This window comes from Hippopotamus amphibius, chromosome 3 (genome assembly GCF_030028045.1).
Source record: "Hippopotamus amphibius kiboko isolate mHipAmp2 chromosome 3, mHipAmp2.hap2, whole genome shotgun sequence".
Lineage (NCBI taxonomy): Eukaryota > Metazoa > Chordata > Mammalia > Artiodactyla > Hippopotamidae > Hippopotamus > Hippopotamus amphibius.
In genome coordinates, this window is record NC_080188.1 from 74112861 (window position 1) to 74137607 (window position 24747).

Here is a 24747-nt window from a genome sequence, read left to right on the forward strand (position 1 = left end):
CTCTCTGGTGGTACCCCAGCTCTTTTCTATATTTGATCCTAGCGTACAAAATCTCCCTGGATTGATGTTTGTATGTGTAGGGTGTTATTTGTTGTTTGTTTGCTTTTGCTTTTGCTTCTGATTTGTTCTGTTTCACTTGTCAATTTCTGCTGGGTTTCTCTTTGAATATCTGATAGCACACTGGGGTTCTGTCAGGTCTTTCTAGAGCCTTATGTCCTAACGGATTCAGTAATTGTGTGTCTTATACATGTATGTGTTTCCTAGACTTAATATTCATTTAATCCAATACTTGGACATTAGTCTGAGGCTTGGACAGTCTTCTATAAACACCTCTATCGCCAGGACAAGCAACCCCAAAAGTTTGGACAATCATGAGGAAACAAAGAAACACCATGCAGGCAAAGGAGCAGGAAAAAAACCCACAAGACCAAATAAATGAAGAGGAAATAGGAAAAATGCCTGAAAAAGAATTTAGAGTCATGATAGTAAAAATGATACAAAATCTCGATAACAAAATAGAGAAAGTACAAGAAACAGTTCATAAGAACTCAGAAAAACAAACAGCAATGGATAACAAAATAACTGAAATTAAAAATACTCTAGATGCTATAACCAGCAGAATAACTGAGGCAGAAGAACGAATAAGTGAGTTGGAAGACAGAATGGGGGAAATAACTGCCACAGAGCAGGAAAAAGAAAAAAGAATAAAAAGATTAGAAGACAGTCTCAGAGACCTCAGTGATAACCTTAAACGTACCAACATTCGAATTATAGGCATCCCAGAAGAAGAAGAAAACAAGAAAGGGTCTGAGAAAATCTTTGAAGAGGTTCTAGTGGAAAACTTCCCCAACATGGGAAAGGAAATAATGAACCAAGTCCAAGAAGCACAGACAGTCCCATACAGAATAAACCCAAGGAGAAATACACCAAGACACATATTAATCAAACTAACGACAATTAAACACAAAGAAAAAATATTAAAAGCAGCAAGAGAAAAGCAACAAACAACATATAAGGGAAAACCCATCAGGATAACAGCTGACCTTTCTACAGAAACTCTGCAGGCCAGAAGGGAATGGCAGGATATACTGAAAGTCCTGAAAGAGAGAAACCTACAGCCAAGAATACTCTACCCAGCAAGAATCTCATTCAGATTTGAGGGAGAAATCAAAAGCTTTACAAACAAGCAAAAGTTAAGAGAATTCAGCACCACCAAACCAGCCTTACAACAAATGCTAAAGGAACTTCTCTAAGTAGGAAACACAAGAAAAGAAAAACACCTACAAATACAAACCCAAAACAATGAAGAAAATGGTAATTGGAACACACATGTCAATAATCACTTTAAATGTAAATGGATTAAATGCTCCAACCAAAAGACACAGACTGGCTGAATGGATCCAAAAACAAGACCCTTCTATATGCTGCCTACAAGAAACCCACTTCAGACCAAGGGATACATATAGACTGAAAGCAAAGGGATGGAAAAAGATATTCCATGCAAATGGAAGTCAAAAGAAAGCTGGAGTCGCAATACTCATATCAGACAAATTAGACTTGAAAGTAAAGACTATTACAAGAGACAAGGAAGGACACTACATAATGATCAAGGGATCCATTCAAGAAGAACATATCACAATGGTAAATATCTATGCCCCCAATATAGGAGCACCTCAATACATAAGGCAAATGCTAACAGCTATAAAAGGGGACATCGACAGGAACACAATTATAGTGGGAGACTTGAACACCCCACTTACATCAATGGACAGATCATCCAAACAAAAAATAAATAAGTACACACAAGCTTTAAATGACACATTAGACCATCTCAACTTCATTGATATTTATAGGACATTCCATCCAAAAACGACAGACTACACTTTCTTCTCACGTGCACACGGAACATTTTCCAGGATAGATCACATCTTGGGTCACAAATCAAACCTCAGCAAATTCATGAAAATTGAAATCATATCAAGCATCTTCTCAGACCACAACGCCATGAGACTAGATATCAATTACAGGAAAAAAACTGCAAAAAATACAAACACATGGAGGCTAAACAATTCACTCTTAAACAACCAAGGAATCACTACAGAAATCAAAGAGGAAATCAAAAAATATCTAGAAACAAATGACAACGAAAACACAACAACCCAAAACCTATGGGACGCAGCAAAAGCAGTTCTAAGAGGGAAGTTTATAGCAATACAGTCCTACCTGAAGAAACAAGAAAAGTATCGAATAAACAACCTAACCTTACACCTAAAACAACTAGAGAAAGAAGAACAAAGAAACCCCAAAGTGAGCAGAAGGAAAGAAATCATAAAGATCAGAGCAGAAATAAATGAAAAGGAAAGTAAAGAAACCATAAGAAAAATAAATAAAACTAAAAGCTGGTTCTTTGAGAAGATTAACAAAATTGATAAACCATTAGCCAGACTCATCAAGAAAAAAAGGGAGAAGATGCAAATCAACAGAATTAGAAACGAAAAAGGAGAAGTCACAACGGACACCTCAGAAATACAAAAGATCATGAGAGACTACTACAAGCAACTATATGCCAATCAATTGGATAACCTGGAAGAAATGGATACATTCTTAGAAAAATACAATCTTCCAAGACTGAACCAGGAAGAAATAGAAACCATGAAACAGACCAATCACAAGTACGGAAATTGAGGCAGTGATTAAAAATCTCCCAACACACAAAAGCCCAGGGCCAGATGGGTTCATGGGAGAATTGTATCAAACATTTCGAGAAGAGTTAACACCTATCCTTCTCAAACTCTTCCAAAATATTGCAGAAGGCGGAGCACTCCCAAACTCATTCTACGAGGCTACCATCACCCTGATACCAAAACCAGGCAAAGATGTCACAAAAAAAGAAAACTACAGACCAATATCACTGATGAATATAGATGCAAAAATCCTCAACAAAATACTCGCTAACAGACTGCAACAGCACATTAAAAAAATCATCCACCATGATCAAGTGGGGTTTATCCCTGGGATGCAAGGATTCTTCAATATACGCAAATCAATCAACGTGATCCATCATATCAACAAATTGAAGGATAAAAACCATATGATCATTTCAATAGATGCAGAAAAAGCTTTTGACAAAGTTCAACATCCATTTATGATAAAAGCTCCCCAGAAAATGGGCATAGAAGGAAATTACCTCAACATAATAAAAGCCATATATGACAAACCAAAAGCCAACATCGTTCTCAATGGGGAAAAACTGGAAGAATTCCCTCTAAGAACAGGAACAAGACAAGGGTGCCCACTCTCACCACTATTATTCAACATAGTTTTGGAAGTTTTAGCCACAGCAATCAGAGAAATAAATGAAATTAAAAGAATCCAAATTGGAAAAGAAGAAGTAAAATTGTCACTCTTTGCAGATGACATGATATTCTATATAGAAAACCCTAAAGACTCTACCAGAAAACTGCTAGCACTAATTGATGAGTTTAGTAAAGTAGCAGGATACAAAATGAATGCACAGAAATCTCTTGCATTCCTATACACTAACAACGGAAGAGCAGAAAGAGAAATTAAGGAAACTCTCCCATTCACCATTGCAACCAAAAGAATAAAATACCTAGGAATAAACCTGCCTAAGGAGGCAAAAGATCTGTATGCAGAAAACTTTAAGACATTGTTGAAAGAAATCAAAGACGACACAAACAGATGGAGGGACATAACAATGTTCCTGGATTGGAAGAATCAACATCGTGAAAATGACTGTACTACCCAAAGCCATTTACAGATTCAATGCAATCCCGATCAAATTACCAATGGCATTTTTCACAGAACTAGAGCGAGAAATCTTACGATTTGTATGGAAACGCAAAAGACCCCGAATAGCCAAAGCAATCTTGAGAAGGAAAAATGGAGTTGGTGGAATCAGGCTTCCTGACTTCAAACTATACTACAAGGCCATAGTGATCAAGACAGTATGGTACTGGCACAAAAATAGAAAGGAAGATCAATGGAATAGAATAGAGAACTCAGAAGTAAGCCCAAACACATATGGACACCTTATCTTTGACAAAGGAGGCACGAGTATACAATGGAAAAAAGACAGCCTCTTCAATAAGTGGTGCTGGGAAAATTGGACAGCAACATGTCAAAGAATGAAATGAGAACACTTCCTAACACCATACACAAAAATAAACTCCAAATGGATTAAAGACCTACATGTAAGGCCAGACACTATAAAACTCCTAGAGGAAAACATAGGCAGAACACTCTATGACATACGTCAAAGCAACATCCTTTTTGACCCACCTCCTAGAATCAGGGAAATAAAATCAAGAATAAATGAATGGGACCTCATGAAACTTAAAAGCTGTTGCACAGCAAAAGAAACCATAAGCAAGACTAAAAGGCAACCCTCCGAATGGGAAAAAATAATTGCCTATGAAACAACGGACAAAGGATTAACCTCCAAAATATACAAGCAGCTCATGAAGCTTAATACCAAAAAAGCAAATAACCCAATCCACAAATGGGCAGAAGACCTAAATAGACACTTCTCCAAAGAAGACATACAGATGGCCAACAAACACATGAAAAGATGCTCAACATCACTCATCATCAGAGAAATGCAAGTCAAAGCCACAATGAGGTATCACCTCACACCAATCAGAATGGCCATCATCACAAAGTCTGGAAACCACAAATGTTGGAGAGGGTGTGGAGAAAAGGGAACTCTCCTGCACTGTTGGTGGGACTGTAAGTTGGTACAGCCACTATGGAAAACAATTTGGAGGTTCCTTAAAAAACTACAAATAGAACTACCATATGATCCAGTCATCCCACTCCTGGGCATATACCCAAAGAAAACCATAATCCCAAAAGAAACTTGTACCATAATGTTTATTGCAGCACTCTTTACAATAGCCAGGACATGGAAGCAACCGAAATGCCCATCAACAAATGAATGGATACAGAAGATGTGGCACATATATACAATGGAATATTACTCAGCTATAAAAAGGGATGAGATGGAGCTATATGTAATGAGGTGGATAGAACTACAATCTGTCATATATAGTGAAGTAAGTCAGAAAGAGAAGGACAAATATTGTATGCTAACTCACATATACGGAATCTAAAAATGGTACTGATGAACTCAGTGACAAGAATAAGGATGCAGATACAGAGAATGGACTGGAGAACTCGAGGTATGGGAGGGGGCGGGGGGTGAAGGGGAAACTGAGACGAAGCGAGAGAGTAGCACAGACATATATATACTACCAACTGTAAAATAGTCAGTGGGAAGTTGTTGTATAACAAAGGGAGTCCAGCTCGAGGATGGAAGATGCCTTGGAGGACTGGGGCAGGGAGGGTGGGGGGGACTCGAGGGGGGGGGGTCGGGGAAGGGAGGCAGTACAGGGATGTGTGTATGGAAACAGATGATTGAACCTGGTGTACCCCCCCAAAAAAAATAAAAATATTTTAAAAAAAATGTAGCAATTAACAATTATAAACTCAAAATTTTTAAAAATATATATTTATCATTTATAGTAAGTCCAAAACAAATAATTTAGGCATAGATCTAGCAAAAATATACAAGGTCTGTATGCTGAAAACTATAAATGTTGATGGAAGAAATCACAAAAGGTCTCAATAAATGGTGAGACATACTGTGTTCATATATTGGAAGCCTCAACTTTATAAAGATGTCAATTCTTCCTAAGTTGACCTACAGATTTAAGGTAATACCAATTAAAATTCCAGCAAGACTTTTTTGTAGATATTGACCAGTTAATTCAAAAAGTTATAAAGAAAGGAGAGTAAATAGAATGACCCAAGTAATTTTCAAAAAGGAGAACAAGAATGGAGAAATTGCATCTATTGATTTTTGAGACTTACTGTAAATCTGTAGTAATCAAAAGTGTGTGGTATTGACAAAAGGACAGATACATTGATAAATGAAACAGAATTCAGAGACAATATGTCCAGCTGTTTCTGACAAAGTTACAGTCAACGTGATGGAAAAAGAGTAGTCCTTTCAACAAAAGCTACTGGAATAATTAGACATCCATTTAGGGAAAAAAATGAAATTTTACTTAAACTTCACAACTGAAACAAAAGTTAAAATAGTTCACAGACCCAAATAGAAATCATAAAAACTTTAAAAGGAAACTTTAAAAGAAAAACACAGAAGAAAAGTCTTCACAAACTGGGCTTCATCAAATTGTTCTTAAATATGATACCAAAAGCATGATCTAAAGAAGAAAAAAAATTGATGAACTGAACTTCATCAAAACTGACAGCTTCTGCTTTGTGAAAGACACTGTTACATGAATGAAAAGACAAGCCACTGACTGGAAATCATTTATGAATTGTTCTAACAAAGAACTTGCATCCCAAATACATAAAGAGCCCTCAAAACTCAACAGCAAGAAAATAAATAACATAATAAATAAATGGGCAAACAAAGTCAAACAGACGTGACTCAGAAGAGGATATGTAGATAACAAATAGCCCATGGAAAATTGTTCAACATCACTGGCCATTAGGGAAATGAAAATTAAAAACACTATGAGATGTCACGCTATATCTCAGAATGTCTGGTGAGGATGCAGAGCCACTGAAACTCTCATATATTGATGGTGGGAAAAACAGCATAGCAGTTTCTGATAGAGTTCAACACACACTTACCTCATGACTCAGAAATTCCAATCCTAGGTATTTACCCTAAAGAAATGAAAACTTAGGATCACAGGAAAAACCTACACGTGAATATTTTAGCAGCTCCATTCATAATCACTCAAAACTGGAAACAACCAAAATATACTTTCATATGAATGGTTCAACAAACTGTGGTACAACCATAACAGGGAATACGACAACTCAGTAATTTAAAAAAAAAACAACTTGTAATTAATGTGCATAACACCTTGATGAATTTCAAAGGCATTAGACTGAATAAATGAAGGCGGTCTCAGAAGGATCTATGCCCTATGATTAAATGACTTTCTCAAAAAGCAATTCTCTATGGTGATGGAGAACACACATGGTGGTTGTCGGGGTTGGTGTGGGTGGAGGAATGAATTGGTGGGGCAGCTGGAGGGAATTTCTCTGCGGTCATGGAACAGTTCTGTATCCTGATTGTGGCGCTGGTTACAAGAATCTATACGTGTTAAAATTCACAGAACTGTACAACAATAAAAAGTCAATTTTACTGAATGTTCATTTATAAAATAGAATAAATGAGAAAAGACACAGCCATTTTCTATGATAATAAATGAATAACTAATAGCCATTTAATCTGGGAATACAAAACTAAATGACTAAAAGTTTATTCCCTTCCATGTGAACAAACCTTCTAATTTCTAGCAACACTGATTTGTAATGGTAGCGTCAAAGCGTCAATTTATCCCATGCTCTATACTTTCAAAATATCTGCACATAGAAATGTCATATGTGAGAGGAAAATGTTCCACCTGAACAATGGGGGCGGGGGGGTAGTGTGGATATCATCAGAGACTGGAGGGAAAAATGCTCTTGTAGAACGTGCAATGAGTTTCCCAAGCCAATGACTCATTCATGGGATAAACCAACTGACCACCCATGTCTGAATTTACTCACATTTAGACCTGCAGGAGAAACTATTGTTAGGGGTTTTTTCTGTTAATTTATTTTATTACATTTTATTTGGAATTTTAAGAGAAAGAAAAATGTTGAAAGGAAAAGAGCTCTATATATATTCAGTGGAGACCATTGGAAGAGGAAGCGAATAGTAGCAAGAAAGGAATTATAGGAGGTTATATGTAGACGGCTGGGGAAACCTGCCTTAATGGTGACATTTTTAAAGGCAAAAAATTAAGACATTTTTAAGACCAAATATAAACAATCTTGATAGACAGCTAAGCAAAAAAAAATTTCTTATTAAAAATGGACATGCTCTTACAGCAGAAACTCTTTACAAGAATGGTTTGCAAATGTCAAAAAAAAGAATCAAAATATTCTAAGCCACCATGAAAACATTCCAAAGATAACAGGCATGGAGGATTAGAGAAATTAATTCTTAAATAATTATTATTAAATATCAGTGATGGGTCAATATTTACTATTCAAATTTTGAACTGTATATACTTCTATTTTTTGTGCTGTTTGGTTTTATGTCAATTTCTTAATAGTTGGAAATAATGCAAAGAGTTTTTTTTTTAAGTTAGAATTAAAAGATCAAAATTTAAAAAAAGAAAGATCAAAGTTATTCAGTGTATGAACATAACCTTAGAGGATAATGTCTTTCAAACCTATGTGGTAAGAAATTCACTAAGCTTTAAATTGTACAGTGAGGCATGTACTCTGAAACCAAGCAGTTATTAAGTGCCTATATTTTTCTGCTTAATTACATTTAGATTTGTTTTAAAATCTTTGGGTATTAAGTTATAATATGTTTTTTAAGATTTTTTTATTCTCCTTTAATATGGTTTTTAAGATGTTTTTATTCTCCTTTAATATGACAACATTTTAAATGAAAAAAGAGTTCCCAGAACTATAAATATCCATAGAAATATAAAAATAAGGTCAAAATAACAAAAAACATTAACTTACTCACAAACATTTATTAATCACCTACCACGCTGGAAGCACTGTTCCATTACACAAATACAAGAGAGAACAAAACAAATATCCCTGTCCTCATGGAGGCTGAATTCTCATGGTAAACAAATAAATGATACATCAAATATGATAAGTCCCACAGAGAAAAACTAAGCAAGGTAGGTGAGTGCTGGGTTGGGACCGCTACTTCATAGTCTATATATTGGGTTGGCCAAAAAGTAGTATCTTATGGAAAAACCCAAACAAATTTTTCGGCCAACACAACATATTATAGCCTATATATATTATATATGTATATGCACAATGACTATATGTGTATATGTATTAGGAAAGGCCTCTCTAATATGATGCCATTTGAACAAATACCTATAGGAAGTAAAAAAGTGAGCCATACATCTTTCTTAGGGGAAGGTCTTTTAAGGCAGAAGAATCAGATGGTTCAAAGGTCTTGTAGTGGAACATGGTCCTTATATTCAAGGAAGAGCAAAGGCCCCACTATGGCTAAAGCTGGGTAGGTGGGGAGAGAAGACTAGAAGACTAAGTCAGAGTGGTGTGCATTAATTTTATATTGCTGCATAATGAAGGACCACAAATCTAGTAACTTACAATACCACCCATTTACTATCTCACAGTTTCTACAGATCAGAAGTCAGGCCAGACCCCCTACTCAGGGTCTCACAGGACTGAAGTCAAGATGTAGGCTGAGCTGCACTGCCACACAGAAACTCTAGGGAAGAATGCACTTCCTAGCTCATTCAGGTTGTTAGTGGAATTTATTTCCCTGTGGCTGTATGACGAAGGTCCCGTTTTCTTGTTCATCCCACAACAGGTATGAAGGGCAACTACTTGGCAGGGCTGCAGGGGAGAGAGCTGGCTTCCAGTTAAATAAAGAGAAATCACTGCGGATAGGGGATGGGGCTGAGGAGGAAGCTCAAGGATCAGAATAGAGTTGGGGAGCAGAGGGCACCAGGGCCAGAGTAGGGAGTGGACAAATGGGTAAGATGATGGGTGGCCATGTGGATGAAGGATGACCTAGGAATCCAGGGCTTCTGCGTGGTGACCAATCACCTGAGAATGAGTCATAGTTACTCTACAATAAGGAAACTCAGTTTAGCTAGGCAAAATATCCACAGGCAGACAGGGCAGCAGTAATTTTAAAATACTCTAAAGACCTGAAATTTCCCGTTTTCTGATTTTCACTTGTTCTGCTAACAGTCTTACCAATGCAATACTAAATCCTCTGGTAATTATTTTTGAGGTCAAAGTGTGACTGATTCACAGTTAAAGGAGTCTAGATAGAACAATAAAGATTTCTACAGAACTTTGTTTTTTGTTAAAAGGAAGAAAAGTAATTAAAGCAAAGTTCAAGACACCCTGCTGTATGGAAACAGTATACTGCTTTTATTCATGCTAAGTAGATTCTGAATATCAGCAGGAATAAATCAAATGTCCTGTACCAGCTTTTCAACATAAAGTACATGAGAAAGCAATTACTTGTTCTCTGAACATCTCCCTTTTAAAATATAATTTTAAGATTTTTGATTATAAGAAAGTATACATACTAAAAGTTAAAAGGTATTTATCACATTATTTAAAAATCCACATAAGAAAACAAATGGATTTTGGCATTTGGCAAGCTGATGTGCTAACAGCAAGTAGAAAGAAAGTAAAAATTAAAAGTCATAGGATTAAAATGTTCAATTCAGGAGTGACTGCTATATATCCTTTTGTAAATATTTAAGAACTGAATTGAAGTTTGTGTTCCAAATAAATGTTTCACTAGTTTTCAATAACCTTGGAAACAGAAATTTTTTTCTTTTATTCTAAGATAAACTCCTCCGAACTCAGTTTTAAGATTGAATAGGCTCAGAAGTAGGAGGGGCTTTTTCCCTGATCCTCACTGTGACAACCTAGCAGGGATCCTACAGGTAACACTCACAGAAGTGTGGGCACCTCCGAGGTTTAACTCAAACTTGTCCTCACTGGGCCTCCTGCAACTCATCAATTACACTTCAGCCTTTCCTACCCGGGCACTGGTTTCCACGGACGTGTCTGCTCTGAGGAAGAATCAAGATGGCAGAGTAGGAGGACATGTGCTCACTCCATCTTGCAAGAGCACTGGAATTACAACTAACTGCTGAACAACCATCGACAGAAAGACACTGGAACTCACCAAAAAAAACCACCCCACATCCAGAGACAAAGGAGAAGCCACAATGAGATGGTAGGAGGGGCGCAATCACGTTAAAATCAAATCCCATAAATGTTGGCTGGGTGACTCACAAGCTGGAGAACAGTTACACTGCAGAAGTCCTGAGGGTTCTGAGCCCCACGTCAGGCTTTCTAACCTGAGGGTCCAGCAACCGGAGGAGGAATCCCCAGAGAATCAGACTTTGAAAGCCAGCAGGATTTGATTGCAGGTCCTCCACAGGACTGGGGGAAATGGAGACTCCACTCTTGGAGGGCACACAAAAAAGTGTGCTCACCAGGACTCAGGGGGAAGGAGCAGTGACCCCATAGGAGACTGAACCAGACCTACCTGCTGGTGTTGGAGGGTTGCCTGCAGAGGTGGGGGGCAGTTGTGGCTCATCAAGGAGATGGGGTACTGGCAGCAGGGGTTCCAAGAAGTGCTCATTGGCATGAGCCCTTCCAGAGTCCACCACTAGCTCCACCAAAGAGCCTGTAAGCTCCAGTGCTGGGTCGCCTCAGGCCAAACGACCACCAGGGTGGGAACACAGTCCCACCCATTGGCAGATAAGCAGATTAAAGTGTCACTGAGCTCCACCCACCAAATCAGATTAAAGTTTTACTGAGCTCCACCCACCCAGCCCAACCCACCATCAGTCCCTCCCATCAGGAAGCACCCACAAGCCTCCTAGACAGCTTCCTCCACAGGAGGGCAAACAGCAGAATCAAGCAGTATCAGCACTATTTCATCTTGTGGAACTGAAAATCACAGCCACAGAAAGACAGAGAAAATGAAAAGGCAAAAGACTTTGTACAAGATGAAGGGACAAGATAAAACACCAGAAAAACAACTAAATGAAGAGGAGATAGGCACTCTTCCGGAAAAAGAATTCAGAATAATGATGGTGAAGATGATCCAGGACTTTGAAAAAAGACTGGAGGCAAAGATGGAAAAGTTGCAAGAAAAGTTTACCAAAGACCTAGAAGAATTAAAGAACAAACAAACAGAGATATGCAACACAATAATTGAAATGAAAAATACACTAGAAGGAACTAATAGCAGATTAACTGAGGCAGAAGGACGAATAAGTGAGCTGGAAGACAGAATGGTGATAATCACTGATGCAGAAAAGAATAAAGAAAAAAGAATGAAAAGAACTGAAGACAGCCTAAGAGACCTCTGGGACAACATTAAACACACCAACATTCGCAATGAAACGGGGACATTTTTAGAGACATGGATGAACCTAGAGACCGTCATACAGAGTGAAGTAAGTCAGAAAGAGAAAAGCAAATATTGTATATTAACACATATATGCAGGCTATAGAAAAATGGTACAAATCAACTGGTTTGCAAGGCAAAAATAGAGACAGAGATGTAGAGAACATACGGATACCAAGTGGGGAAAGCGGGGAGGGTTGTGGGGGGGAATGAATTGGGAGATTGGGATATCAAATTGTACACTCTAAATATATGCAGTTTATTGTAAAATATAAAAAAATTAAAAAATTAAAAAAAATTCCCCATAATAAAACCACAACATTATTTTATTGTTATATAGTAGTAATTTAGGTGCTCTTGCTTAATGTACAGGTAAAATCCCCTGGAGCTATGCTTTTCCTTCCTCTATCTTTTAAGAAACATTAAAAACTTTTGTACTTAAAAAAAAAAAGATTGAATAAAATCAGAGAATGCTAAAACAGAAAGTAAAGCTACGTATCATCCAATTCATTCTGTAGAAACTGAAGCCCAGAGAGGTCAAGTGAAAGACTTATGGCCACCTTACAAGTCAACAGCCATGCTGACATCTGTCAAAGAAGAGAAGGAACCAGAAGCCCACATCTGATTTTTTCTAAAAATTTATTTCTGAAAACCAAAAGATGAAATTGTGGTAACTTTTAAATGTATTTATTTTTAGCTTCTTTGTCAATAAGTTGAGTGTGGTTTATCTGAAAAATCTTCATAGGATTGTGGTGTTTTGGTTCAATGCTCACTAGCCCATTGCAAAGCTTGGAGGAAACTTGTTTTCTGAGCTACCTAATCTTCCGAGCAAGAGGCATTTTGGGATAATTCCACGTCTTCTTTTTAACTTTTTTCTTAGGTGTCTTCTCATAGATTGGATCCTCTCATCCAGCAGCACGAACTTTCTTGCACATCTCCTCTGTGTCTGGAGTTACCTTCTTTGTGTGCTGAGTGAATCATTTCTTGTAAGCATCACCACCTCCCTTCCATATATAATCAGCAATGTTTTGATCCATGATGTGCTTCCAAAGTACTTATGCCTTGAATTCCTTGTTTTCTGACCCATAACCAGGGAATAGTTTGGTTCTATGAAGGATGGAAAAGCTTCTTTCCACAGCTCTCTTACGAGCCCCCCAAACTTTATTTCCACTGGCAGTTCCTGTGTAAACTGAATCCAAATACAAAATACCTTCACACTATACTCTGTAAGTTCATGAGTATCAGCTGCACAGACTAACAGAGCCTCTTCAGTATAGGCATAAGCAATCTGAGAAATGATCTCTCTGCTGGTTATGTGAACTAGCATCCCATATTTGAGTGTACTGTATTGATTTTTATCCTGGATTGCTAAGCATTTCCAAGTATATCCCATTCTGTGAAGCAGAGACCTGTGTATGTGGTTTACCACAAATGTGCAGCAATGGTGGTAACTTTTATAATTTAACTCTCACCGCAAACAACAAGAAAACACAGTCAATGTAAGAGGAATATGATTTTAAAGTCTACTCATAGAATTCTATCAGAATCTAATAACTGTTTGTCTTGGTCTGCTAGGCTGTTATAAAATACCATAGTCTGGATGGCTTAAACAATGGAAACATATTTTCTCACAGTTTTGGAGGCTGGAAGCCCATGATCAGGATGCCAGCATGGCTGGATTCTGGTGAGCAACCTCTTTCTGACTTGCAGACAGCTGCCTTCTCCCTGTGTCCTCTGATGGCAGGGAGGGAGCAAGCTCTCTGGTGGCTCTTCTTACAAGGGGACTAATCCCATCATGAAGGCCCCACCCTCATGACCTCATCTAACCCCAATTATTTCCCAGACTCCATCTCCAAATAACATCACAGTGGGGTTTAGAGCCTCAACAGATACATTTTGGGGAAACAAATATTCAGTCTGTAACACTCTCAGAACCTCAAACTTTAGAAGTTAGTATAGTATTTGTTTCAAGAACTAGTGAGGGTTCAAGGGAAGAGATGGCATGAAAGAAAGAGGGAGAAAACCTTTTTTTCCTACTAAAGTATAAAGGGATTCTTTTCTCAAAATATGCCTTATGAATCCATAATTTAAGCTCATCTCAGTGGCATTATTATCTTTAGTAGTCAGATGAACAAATTTAGGCAAAGTAGTTATCTCCCAGTGACAGCAATGGAACTCTAACTTCCCAGTGTTACAATCACAGGCCAACCCTTAAAGTGCGTGAAAGGCCATATCACTTGGTCATAGAAGCAATTCATGATTACTAGTACTAGAGGTAAGTCTCCATAGCCTAGAAATTGTTAGTAGGCAGTCTGCTCAACAAACAAGGAAACCCCAAAACTGTTAGAGACTCTTTCTCCTACTTACTGTGTAGGTCCCTGGAAAATCTTCAATTTGACTCTAGATAAGCGAAAATTAATCCCCACTATATACCATTTCTAAGCTTAGGAATGAAACTTTTAAACCTGCTTTGAATTTGAGAGACTGCATCGATGTTAGGGAAGATAAAATAAAATAAAATTCAAGTTATCTGCTCTGGTCTTCAATGGATGGATGAGGATTAGATCAAGTTTATTACAGCACCCTGAATTTGTTTTTAGCAATCAATTTTTATATTAAGTTCTAAAGGAATGTGTTTGTTTACTTTCCAATGTACACATCTGAACATCAGAAAGAAGCCACATACAGCATGTAGCTACAAGCAAAACTGGTCATTTCACTTGCTTATAATGTAATATATGCCGAGTAGCACTTAGATCAGGTCTAATTAAACCTGCATTCAATGATTTCAATTGATTTTTAAACCTACTTTCCCTGTAAGATGGTAAACTGTCCCATAATATAATAAACTCACCAGTGCCACACAAGGTAAAAAGGCGAATCTGTAATTACCTAACATTTCCTATCAAACTCTAATAAGCTTGAGTACATTGATCAAGGGACCCAATGGGTCACCAACAGGCTGGGCCCCATTGCTAAAAGCAACCAACCCCTACTGTGGCACAGCCTTGAGAAAAACAATGTGCTTATATTGGTATTAAAAGTAATTAAGCGAAGCAAAATAAACGTCTGTTCTCTTCTTTCCTCCCTCTTATTCTACATCTTTTTATCTTTGATTTCATCCTTCAGCCTTCTTAAAATCTGTTATGATATGACTGTGTATTTTCTAGTTTTCCTATCTTTCTTTAGAAAATTGTACTTGTTTTCCTTTTCCTGACTCAGTTCTTTACCTTTCTGAAATCTTACTGAAAACCATTTCATTCAACCACACTTTTGCTATGAGGCACCATGTTATACCACAGAACAACAGACATCAGTGAATTTCACTTAATGGGGGAGGGTAGAGAATCCTAAGCTAGAGCATGTTATGAGCAGAATACATTGTTAAGGTGCAGGTAACTTTCTATAGTTCCTCCAAGATACTACCTCCAGCACAGCTCACTCATATATATTAAGTAAAACAGACAGCATGTAAATAGAAAGGCAAAGCCAAACCTCACTAGGAACACAGTTAAGATTAGTGAGCTTACAGTGATGATTAAGCCTATGTTAGCTGGAGCAGAAACAATGAGTTCTGACCTGCTTCTTCAAAAGCTTGATGATAGGAAAATGGTCAATTTGGTCTTAAGAAATTGAGGAGCCTGGGTAGGGGATGGTGACTAGCCCTTTCCCTAACATGCCTGGAGACTATTGCCTCTCAGTTCCTAATAAGAATGAACATGGTGAATACTAGAGACTTCTGATGCGTAAGACCACCCCAGGCAAGGGATAACAAAAGATGGAGGGAAAGTAATAGGACATCAGTGTGGGGAAGAATCTTAGGAGCACTATCTACACATACAGACATTGTTCTCTTGCTTGCTGAAGTTGAAACTGAGCTCAAAACCCTGAGAAGAGTGGTTTCCAAAGAAATACACAAACTCTGGCTCCACCTTAAGACAGTGTTATGTGCACATAAGCCACTATAAATGACAAAGGAAGTGGTGATCAGTGTCAAGGGTTATGTGTGTGGTTGCAGATGGAGCTGAAAAAGCAGACTTACTATCTTGCATCTCTTGGCTGAGGTTTTTGCACACTTATTTTCATGTTCATGTTCATTTGGGTGCAGGGACAGGAAGACATATAAATTTAAGGCAGAAAAAGAGCTTTAGATGAGATCAGATGAGAACTATAGAAAAGATGAGTTGAAAATGGACGCTGAGATTTCTAACTTGGACTACAGTTAGGGTACCTAATGGTTCTGAGTTTAACCAAGGAAGGACAAGTACCAAAAGACAGAACTTTCAGGAGAAGACCTAAATTCAGTTTGGGGTATTTATAATATTAGGTAATTGTGAAAATAAATGTGCATCCACTTATGCAAGCTCAGAAGGAATCTGTCAATGACTATAAAAGAGAGAGCATGTATTTTGTCATTCCTTTCCCCTTTCCACACATTCTGTACAAATTTCACAAATCGGTGTCTGTATAGGCCATGGCATGGGTGTAAAATGTCACAGCGTTGGCAATGCCTGTGGACAGGGGGTGGGGATGGGAGACAAAAGGCAGGGGTAACTGCACGTGGATAGGGGCAGAATGTGTAGAGGTGCAAGGTGTGGGTGTAGGAGCGAGGGTTCACTTGGAAAAGACCACAGGTCTGTCTACAGAGGCGTGTGTTAGAGAAAATGCTTGTGGTGGGGAAAAGTGGATGAGTACATAGAGTCCCTCATATATTTCTCTGGAAAATACTTGGTTGTTTATATTGTCCCATATTAGCATTTTCTCAACTATGCAGCTGTTCTTCTTGGAACACAGTGTCTGATAAGCTGTTAATAGGTGTCCCATAAAGAAAGCTTCTTGGGTTCAAATTAGTTAGGGAAAAGCTGTAGGCAACATTGTTTCTGAGAGTCCCAGAAGGACTTGAGGACTAATGAAGGATCTGAGAAATCCTACAAGAAGGTCACTCTCTTCACTTTTAACATAACATTTTCAAACTTGCTTGACATAAAACTCCTTCATTCAAAGAACATATACTAGTAACTGAAGGGATACCGGTGTTTCAAATAACACTCTTTGGAAAAAGCAGATATAAATGTGTCCAGAGCCACAGAAATAGAGGGTGATAAAGATGAAAGTGACTTTGGTAACTATGGGCAAATCCAATACAAAATTTTCAGGTCAAATATAATTCCTTGCAGGCCTAATCATTCCTGCAAATTATCTTCAAAGCTAAATTAGCTCTCAAACTTCTTAAGCAGGTAGGTCTTTGTGTACAGATATTAACTTTATGTGATTTGCATTTTAAAAGAGGGAAAAGTTCAGGCTTTTCTCTACAAATTGAGGAGCTATTGAGGTGTACCCTAAGTACGCGTTGTCTCTTCAGTGACTGAAAACTCTAATTTGCAATCTGACAAATACGACATCTTTTGAATAATGCAAACTAAGGAAGTGCTAATTGGTTTCCATGGTCATACCTCCCACCTCATGAAAATAAATTAGGAACATAAAGAAAAATGCAGCCTATACCACTTCTGAGCCACTTAAATTATAAATGAAAGACAGTCTAGTTGGAGGAAATGAGGAATAATAATACTGATGCTGATGGTGGTGATTTTAATAACAGGTGCAGGTGATGTGCACCTGCTTTGCATCAGGTGCTTTTTCAGATGGGTTGGGTACCATCTGTCTAATTCTCACCTGGGAACAACAAAAACAACATCAAAACACCTAAAACTAGAGAAGCTAATCAATAAAAGAACAAAATAATAAAAATCACAGCCAACATTTATTGAGCACTTACTATGCGTCAGGAACTATTACAAACATTTCATATTAGTAGCTCATGTGAGCTGAGGCTGTGAGATGGGCACTGCTGTCATCCCCATTTCACAGAAAAATAAACTGAGTCTCAGAGTAATCAACCATCCTGCTGGGAATAAAAAAGCCAGGATTTGGGCTCAGGCATGTCTCTAAATCGTGTACTCTTTCTATTTCTCTACTGTCCTAAGCCCATGATATTTGTATACTTTGCATTCTCTGATTTTATAATAAATTAATGTCATTTTAATAGTTATTACAAAGTGGCTCATGTTAGAGCCTCTTGATTATTTTAGGCAGTCTTGTTCCTAAATGACATTAACACAGTTACATATAAGAACAAAATCAGTCTCAGAAGCAAACAGCCCTCCTTCTGTTTTTGATGTCTCCCCTCCTTTTCATGGTTCAGTCCTGAGAAACATCACTTGAATTTACTTCTGTAGACAGTTTATGACAGATTCGGCAATAAAATGCATCGGTAAACTCTAAAAGCAATTGACACTCTGTGTCACTTTTATGAATTTCTGTCCTGATTTCAATGTTATATGGCTTAAATTTCAAGTCAAAACAAATTTTAGGTTTTTCCCAACTTTATCGGAATGCTGTCTATTTCAACCAAACAAATACTTTCCCTATGTCTCTTGCTGGTGTCTGCCATTTGATAAGATGCCAAATCTGGTGTCAGCATGATTAAAGCCAGAACTTGGGTTTCAAGAAAGCATCCATTCTGCAGATAATAAAACTGTTATGTCCAGATCAAAGGTTAAATGGACCTCTCTGCCATTACGCAATTTAGAGAATTGTGGATTTCACATTTTAAGGAAGACATTCAACAAACTATGTAAGCAAACTAGGCAAAACATTGTTGTGGGTGAAGGAATTAGTAAGTTTAATGCAAGAAGCAAGGAAAACAACCTTTACAGTGTTTTCCTCTAATGCATGGCAGTTCATGGAACTTTGCTGCACTTATTAATTGCCCAGAATCACCCTGGGAGGGAGGTCATTACTATTTCCAGATGTTAGAGAATTGACAACACGCCTGGGGTGACACAGCCGGTGACAGAGCTGGGACTTGAACCCAAGCCTGGTAAGAGAGTCTGGTGCTCTTTCTACTATATTACATTCCCTCCTGAGAAAAAAAGGAGAGAAGAGTTAAAGTTGGGCAAAAAAAGCTGCTTTCAAACGTGATCACAGAGAAAAGGCATGAGACGTATTCTACTTAACTTCTTGAAGAAGAGCTGGGAACACGGCAAGAAGATAAAATCTGGGATAAAATAGGAACACTTTTCTAACACTGACCTGTCAGAAAATAGCCTCCTGAGTTTGATTTCCAGGTCACTAAAGGGGTCGAAGAAGAAGCTGAAGTGTCAAAGTCTCTTCTGGTCTGTAAACTTATTTAATTCTAAAATTCAAACAAAATATATGTTCTCTAGGAATCCTAAACTTCTAAACAAACTGTACATTCTCTAAGAACCCTTCTTCTCTTCTAATTTCCATCTTGTCCCAGTTGTGTGACCTTAGAAAGTTATACTTCTATTCCTCAGTTAGCCTATAAAACAGAATAATATCACCTTCCAGGCAAGGGTATCAGAAGATTCAATAAGATAAGACATTTGAAATGCTTAATCTATCATAAACCTCAAATAGTGTTAGTTACCTCTTCCTGCATGTCTGTGAGGTTCGAGTCAGTGTCAGTCAGAGGAGCTGTCTTGGAGAAGCTTCCTGTCTTCATTTGGAATCATGTCAAAAGCACGGTAAATAGAACATTCCAGTGATTCAAGGCTTTCCCCATACATGTGCGTCTGGATCAAGCATGAGTGTCCATTTGCTACTGATGTGCATGTTTTCTTGCTTGTTCATTCCCAAAGGAAAAAATGCAGTGTTCTTATGTACTGCTTTCAGGGATTAGAATGGGCATTTTTCGAAAATTCTAGGCAAAAACATCAATTAAGTTAGCTGTTACATGTCATCCTTATCCTCAAACTTTTCCACTGGTGCATTTAATAAAGTTTAATACTATTGTGTTTTATAATTAATCACTGATGTGCAATTATCTCTCAAAGCAGGCTTTTTGGCCACCAGTCAATGTCTCCTGCCTTTATTTAATATAGAAAATGTTTAAGACATGCATAAAACTTAGTGTGGTGGAACCAGCAGAACTCTCTGCTGTAATCCTACTTTCTGGTACCTAGAAAACCTAGTGGGAAGCAACTTTCAAAGGAGAATAAAATATTCAAAATATACATGACTATTAAGAATCTTGGATGTGATTTTTTTAAATCATCTCTGAAGTCCAAGTAAATATAAGAAAAGATGTTGTTATAGAAGTAGGCATCATATATTCAATTTTAAAGACTGCATCTGGTGCTTAAAGTAAGCATTATTTGCGTGCAGGAAAAGCGTAGCGGTAGGAAACCAAAAAAAACAAAGTTTAATTCTATTTCAAATAAAAAATAAATTTAAAACTCTACTGTCAATCTATGGCCAAGGTTGGTCTCAGGTTACTGTGGGGGTTCAGATGCATTCACGCATTCCAGGAACAAACATTCTGATCCACTGCCATATGACCTACAGAACATGCCTCGGCTCCCCACCTGCGAGATGCAAGTGACAATTTCTTTTTTTTTATTGCTCTAAGTATGCCTGTGTAGAAAACTGTATGTCATAGCCTAAGGAGCGGAGCGTCTCCTCAATATTGCTTCCAGCTCTTAAATTAAGAACATGCCTTTGGGAGATTCAGTTAAAAATATGTGTTTTGGGTTTTTTTGGTTCTATTTTTAGAAACAAAATTGAAGTGTGTATTTGTGCCTGTGGGGGGTGTGTGTAAGGAGGTTAAATTAAGCAAAATACCAAAACCCAAAATCAAACAAAGCTTAAGATTCCATGATTTGGATCTTGCTGTCTCTAAACACACACATTTGACAATAACGGAAAATAGTCAAGTTTGTGAGAAAGCAAAATAATCCTAAAATAATATAAATGTACAAATATCTATCCATACAATCTATGAGGTATCTGCATGAATACGTACACATATAAATGTTACATAAATAGGAAAAATTTAAAAACTGTAGAAATTCGTTGTTTGTTTCCTTCAGAGCCCCTTCCCATCCATCTGAATATTATAAAACATAACACGATATGTCTATCTAGGATCACTGGAGACTTAACAGTATACTTTACATGACAGCACTACTGTAAATGTGGCAGAAGTAATAAATGAAAAGGAAACATGAATTCTCTTTTTATGGATAAATTTTTATATATCTGTATTCAAGAAAATTCTGTCACATCCACTCTGATAAAATTATAAACATACTTGCTTAATTTGGGGGAGGTATTACATGCATAAGGTTACAAAAGAAATAACAGAGCAGTTGCTAAGATGAGCTGAACGTTTCTGTGGCAAGGCAATATGACCTACACTGAAATAAATGTGAATTCTAAGTAAGGTAAGGTTTTCAGGTTTTCAAGCAAATTACAATCTATCACTCACTATTACTTTGAAAGTTACTTGTCGCATATATACTCTAAAGCTTAGACTGCATTATATTCACTAATTTAGGTGGATTCCACTCAGAAATAAATGGTACCAGATTCATATTTAGCATCCATAAAAATAAAAGAAAGTCATCATCATGAATCAAAATCCCAACAAATAATTACTGAACCTCTATCATGTCACAGGCATATAAAAATGAATTTTTAAGATTAAAGCATTAAGACAAAGTAATTGAGGCCCCTAAAACTCTCCAAAAGAGAGAATATAAAATGCAGAAGAAAACAAAGATTCTATGAGATCATTAACTTCCTATCTGGCAGGAAAATAAAAGCAAAAGAAGCTCTGAAGTCAGACCCAATGGGATTCTAATCCCTCTTGTACAATCAGCAGCTGCGGAATCTTAGACAAGCTGCTATAAAACTGGGATGATAAAGCTGAAGGGGTTAAATAACACAGCGCAGGAGAAACACCCAACATATCCCTTGCATGCTAGTAGATGCTCAATAAATAATGAGATTTTTCATGAACAGGGTTATTAGTAATATGAACTGCAAAATGTTAACTTTGTTGCTATTTTAAAAATGTGGTAAAGAACCTATCACTGTAGTTAGCATATGTAAAATTTGTGATAAATGCTTGCTGAATGAATGAGCACCGAATGAAATTCAAACTGTATGGAGACTGGCAATAAAGGTCAGACAAGGTCAAAACACTTCTATCTGTCTCAGTTCTTCTGAGAAGGATTTCCTAGGAAAAAATTTTTACCCCCTCCCCTTTTCCTGCCTTTCTGATTGTTTGACTGCTTTAGGAGCAAGGTAATTTCTCCCCTGATCTCCAGCACCATTGCCAGAGAAAGATCTGCTTCTCCATTCTGTCATTAAATCACAAGACAGTATTATGATGTCCTAAATTTCTACTTGTTGTGATCCCAGGAGACTCAGATCAGGTTGGTAGAGCAAATAATTGTTAGGTGCTTGGGCAGTAAACCAGGTTCAGGGTCACGGTTCTGGGGTGAGAATAGATTCCCCAGGCTTCCCTCAGTCTCCACTCCCCCTTAACCTAGCAGGCTGGTTCTCATTTTCTGCCATCATGGCTAATATTCCTGAGTTCTCCATGGCCACTGACACTCATTAGGTCTTCATTTGCTATAAATCGAGGCACTGTGGTGAAATCAATGTGGAAGACATCTTGAACAAGTGGTCCTGGACCTGAGTCCTTGCTTTGTTCTGCCATTACTAAGTTACGTGATACCATGATACGTGACATGTTTTAACTAGATCTCCATTTTTCTCTTGGTCAACGGAGATAAGAAGTGAGTCATTAAGAGCAAGGATTTGTAGTTAGAAATGTGTGGCTTCATGCCTTGGCTTTCTGATGTAAGAGCATCGTAACTTTGCACAGATTACTTAACTGCTTTCTATACCTCAGTTCCATAGTTTTGAAATGACAAAAAGAATAACATTATACACTAATTCAATAAGGGTCAATGAAACAACATCTCTAACATATTTATCAGAGCATAAAACATGTAGTGTCTTATAGTATCTTCCTCCTCCTCCTTCTCTTCTCATTATGATCACTATTTTTTAAGAACTTTTATTGAGATACAGTTAGACAATATATGATTACTATTATTGTAATATTAACCAGTGTCTCTCATGCCCACAATTGTAATCCTCTATATAAGAACCTTAACTTGTTTACAGCACAGTATGGAAGTCAGGAATAGATGGCAATGAACTAGAGAACAAAATAGAAAGCATAATTCAGATCTAAAGGAAGTCAGAGGAGACAGGAACTACCAAAGGTAAACTAGCAAAACAAAGTAGATGTCACCCAAAGGTACAGGGGTTAATGCTAAATAAAGATACCAAGTCCAACTGGGATGCTAGAACACCTAGACAGAAATTTAGTAACTGTTTATTTAAATGAAGATGAGTCACGTGACTGGGAACCGCTTTGTATATTGGAGGCATTCTCTCCAATACATGCAAACAACTTTTAGTCTACAATTTCAAAAATGCACTATATCATATTTCATGAAATGTGTGTCTAGGTCTATAAATACGACACACTTCTTGACCTTTTGAGTTTCCTGTGGAAAAAAAATTTTTTGTTCAAAATTCAAAAATTCCAGTTCACAGCACATTGGACATAGCGGCCACATTAAACTGTGGTGTTCTGTGGAACTAGGTTGAGAGTCTGAAATCTGAATTATCTGATAAGAAGCAACCCAAAGGGACAGTGAACACAAAACTAGACAGATTCTGGGAATGCTCATCATCCAAGAACAGCGCCAACAAATATACCCTTATTTCTGTGAATTGGTTTTACAGAAACCTGAGAATTCTATTGCTTTAAAAATAATGACTGGAATATAAAAGGAATAAATGTCAGATATTGTCAGTGCAAAGGAAGAGTAAAAACAAAACTAATAACCAAAATATGCTTCTTACCCCCGATTTAACTGTTTTCTGACTCAGTACCTCAGAGGTTGCCAAGTCAGCAGAAAGAAGACAAATTACAGCAGGTGTAAAAACATAAAGCACCTGAAGTCAACCAGGTTATGATAAGTCTATAATGTGTCTTGTTCATAGGGAGAGAAATCCACAAATTTGGTGAAGTGCACAAAGGGGAAAAAATAATAAGCTAGCCATTTCAAAGTTGGCTTTCAAATTATTTTTTTCTAGAAAATGCAGTGCTTTGTTGCTGAATTTGGTTTCCTTTTATATGATCAAAATTAAATAAATATGCATCAGAAGTACTAAAATCAAAAGTGGAAATGCATTTTCATCTCCCTGACACCTGGAATGATTATATCCCTTTTTCCTCCTAAGTATAGTACTCTAAACGAGATCCTTCTGCTTCTATCCTTCCTCTAATTGTGCGTTCACATGTTTTCATTTCACTAAGGATTTCTGGACCCTTGACATCTATTTCAAAGCCAGTGTCTAAATGTTGGGTAGAGGGTTGCTGACGTTAACGACAGTTACGACACAATCGATACCGCAGTTTGTGATCAGCAAGGTAAAGAATAAAGTGCCGTGCAGCTTATATAGACAACATGTGACCTGCTAGTGGTTCTCAGCAGGCTCGATGTCTGACATCTCACATCACGAATCCAGGGGCATTTCGGTCAAATCTAACTGCCACGCTAGATGGGTAATAGACATCTCGTAGGCTATCAGTAACAGTGACAGATAGACATTTTAGCTGGCACTTACACACTTTCAACAGAAAATAACCACGGCGAAATTTTATTGAGAATAAAACCACAAAACTATAAAGATTTTTAAATGCCTTCCCAAATAAAATGCAACACAAAAATAACAGCCAAAAGGAAGCCAAAAAGAAGATGATAGCTTCACTAAAACCCATCAACACTTATTTTTCTGCACAAATACAAGCTACTCTATTTTATACCATCTCTTAAGCCAAAATGCAA

The 24747-nt window shown here is 37.4% G+C and overlaps 1 protein-coding gene and 1 pseudogene across 9 annotated transcripts in view; both read right to left on the bottom strand.

Annotated features, from left to right (window-relative positions):
• Positions 1–24747, bottom strand: part of INPP4B (inositol polyphosphate-4-phosphatase type II B) — a 746563-nt gene that overhangs the window by 221185 nt on the left and 500631 nt on the right. The window lies entirely within an intron of this gene.
• On the bottom strand, positions 12767–13364 carry LOC130847979 (60S ribosomal protein L5-like; annotated as a pseudogene).